This window comes from Jaculus jaculus, chromosome 3, assembly GCF_020740685.1.
Source record: "Jaculus jaculus isolate mJacJac1 chromosome 3, mJacJac1.mat.Y.cur, whole genome shotgun sequence".
NCBI lineage: Eukaryota > Metazoa > Chordata > Mammalia > Rodentia > Dipodidae > Jaculus > Jaculus jaculus.
Genome location: NC_059104.1, coordinates 171,440,782 through 171,444,194, shown reverse-complemented (window position 1 = coordinate 171,444,194; position 3,413 = coordinate 171,440,782). Strand labels below are relative to the sequence as shown.

Sequence of the window (3,413 nt, the reverse complement as noted above, 5' to 3'; positions counted from 1 at the left end):
CCTAAACCATCTTTCCTTTTTTTTATTATTATTATTTGCTTTTCTCCCCCCACCCAAGTTTTAATACAATGCCTGACTGCTCAATTGTCAAGCTGCATGCATGAAAAACCGGCCAGCCCAGACTGTGTTCATCATTAGCACATGGAACTGTAAGGAGTCCACTGAGTGCTTCTTTATCATTAAGGTAGCGCAAGCATTTATAGTGTAAAACAGATGTGGAGCTCCATCTTCAGGGGACAGGACCACCCACCAATACATGCAGATTTTATGTGTGGACTGAAGGTACTTGTGACATTCAGTTTTTGCTATATAGAAGCAGAATGAATAAATGAACTTTTTTTTTTTCAAGAGGTAAGTAAAAGATTCAATTTGATGCTTCTAGAAGGGAAAGTGGTTCAAAGCAGGTCTTTATTTTTCAGGCATCATCTGTACGAATTCTCCATAATTGACTTGTCCATCTCCATCACTATCTGCTTCTCTGATCACTTCGTCTACTTCTTCATCTATTAGTCTTCCTCCTAAGTTTGTCATAACGTGACGTAGCTCTGCTGCACTGACGTAACCATTTCCATCCTTATCAAAGACTCGGAACGCCTCATGGATTTCTCCTTCTCTATCTGTCTTTCGTTTTTCTAGCCATCATGGTCAAAAATTCTGGGAAGTCAATGGTGCCATTCCCACCAGCACCCACCTGGTTGATCATATCCTGCAATTCCGCTTCTGGTGCGTTTTGACCCAGTGACCTCATGACAGTCCCAAATCCCTCTGTGGCGATGGTGCCATTGCCATCGTTAGCGAATAGGGAGAAAGCTTCCTTGAATTCAGCAATCTGTCCCTCGGTCAGCTGATCAGCCATGGTGCGAGCGAAGGGAGGAGGAAGAGCAGACCAGCGCATGGGCTGCGACCACCTGGATGCCTCCGCTGCTGCTGCTACCGTGGCAATTGCGCCGCATGCTGTGCCTCTGTCCCTGCCTCGTCGCCACCTGACTGCGAGTCCTGCCTTCCTTTCTTATCATCCCTTTGGACCCTTTCTAGACAGTTCCTTCTTTGGGATTTTTCCATCTGCTGACAAAGTTAAGTTTTACCTCCTCAGCAATTAACCCTTACAGTAACTCAGTGAATCAGTTCAACTTTTAGCTTCTTATCTACCACATTCCCTCCTCTTCATCATCATAACACCTTACGATTTTGTGTGTAATGGCTGGTACACCTGACGTATCACCTGTATTTTAATTATTTCCATCACAGATTGGATGAACCTGGACAGAGCATTTAGAACATAGGACTTTAACATAAGTCCCAGCATAATTATCATGAGAGGCCCCACAGCCAGCGTCCCTATGTAGTCCACATAGGAGGCAGGCCCGAGGTCTGGGGTACATCAGCTTTAAGACCTCCAGAGTCTTGGGTAAGCATGACCTTGAGGGCCAAGCCTGTGTCAGTTGTCACTGGGAATGCTGACACGGTTACCATTCCATCTTGTAGTTAATCTTCAGTAGCACGAACTGATTCATGATTATTCTCCTTGAAAATATGGATGGCAATACAAAAGAATTATTATGATAAAACCAAAGAATGAGAGCCAGGAGGGCCTTCTCTGTACAAGATGAGTCATCAGAAGTGACTGTGACTAACCCTGTAGTTAGGAGGAGAGCACAGGACAGTCCTGCAGTACAGGGAACGGGGATTGTTTCATATTCCTCAAAAAGAAACAGATATTCCTTTGGAAGGAAAAGGATGTAATATGAGGCAATAGTAAAGAACTGTATCTGTCCAGGGGGGAAAGATATAAAAGTCCCTTGGAACCAAAGTTTCTCTGTCAAATGAGCTGATTGGTCCAGCAAATGGAAGGAGTTAGGATCCCACCCATGTATCTGATTATTCACCAGTCCTCAGGATTCTGTCATTCTTGGAGCAAGGCCACAGTGTTTTTGACAGGGGCAGATGTCCTCCAGAGCTTGACTTTGAGGGGACCCTCTGGGTCTCTGGAGACCTGTTAGCTGTTACAGTTGGATGAGGATACTGGCTTCTTGATTCTGGTGTGCTGAGTTTATATCATTGGCTGATGGGTGTGGGCCAAATCTCCCAAGGGCATGTGGATCCCCTTGTGTTACAAATGTTAAGGAAGAATAATCAGTGGCAGGAGAATCTGGCTTATCTCTATAAATCTAAGCAAAACCATCAAACCATCAAACAACCAGAACCACCATCATTAGCAAATACAAACAGACAGAACTCTAAATAGGTTTTACATCTTACGGCTGGGTTCTAGATTTGCCCTAAATGTCCTTAGTGATATACTTCCTTTTAATAACACATGTCAAGGACAGACTGGACTAATACAAATCAGTAACTATCAGGTAAACATAATCAGTAAGGAGAATTTTGGATCTCTGACTTAAAGGCACACAGTGGCTTACTAATCAGGGCCAGGCAGAGGCAGAAGGCATGAGTTAGTAGCTTAGTATTGTACGCCAGCATCAGGCAGGGCAGTCTGTTTGTCTGACTCTTGGCTTATATTGTAATATCATGTAGTTATATTCTCTTACTAGGTGTTTAAGACCATATAGGCAGTAAAAATTAACTATGTATTTATTTTAGAAGTCATTCGTGTCTCTGTAGGAGAGACTTTAGGGACCTGTGAGGAGTTCTGTGACTCTCACTCAGCATTGTCATCTGCTGGAATAAGTCAAGGCTGTGCTGACCAAGTGGCCCTCCCTCTTTTGGGAAGCCTGGAAGACTGATATTCCTCCACTGTGTCTCTCCTGTTGCAGATACATTGATTTGGAGTCCATCTCTGGATCTCTGTGTCCTCCCTGATCAAGAAGTCAGGCAATGACACTACCTACACAAGACTATCATAACAGGAAAAGATCATGGCATCAAAATAAAAGAGAGACTGATGAGAGGGGGAGGTGATATGATGGCGAATGGAGTTTCAATGGGAAAAGGGGGGGGGAATTACCATGGGATATTGTCTACAATTATGGAAGTTGTCAATAAAAATAAATAAATTAAAAAAGAAGAAGAAGACAAGCAATTTACCAGAGGCTAGAAGTTAGCAAATGTCCCATCACCTCCTGTGGCCTTGTGACCTGGGAGCAGGAACCAAAACATTGGTTATCCTTTTAACTCCAATGTTTTCAATTGACCTTGGCTTCTTCATATGATTACTAATCACTCACAGAGAGGCCTAGACAAACTATATTAACATTGTTTGTATGTTGTAGGCTTTCCTAAACAGGAGGAGTTTCCTCAGTTTCCCTTAGAACAAAGTCACAATGGCTAAATCACCTTTTATAAGACTTAGACAATAATCTCAGCAATGGGCTGGAGAGATGGCTTAGTGATTAAGGCGCTTGCCTGAAAAGCCAGAGGATCCAAGTTCAATTTCCTAGAACCCACATTAGCCA

The 3,413-nt window shown here is 43.2% G+C and overlaps 1 pseudogene; it reads right to left on the bottom strand.

Annotated features, from left to right (window-relative positions):
* Nucleotides 1–334: 334 nt before the first annotated feature.
* LOC101599321 lies at nt 335–883 on the bottom strand (annotated as a pseudogene).
* Between the last annotated feature and the right edge of the window lie 2,530 nt (nt 884–3,413).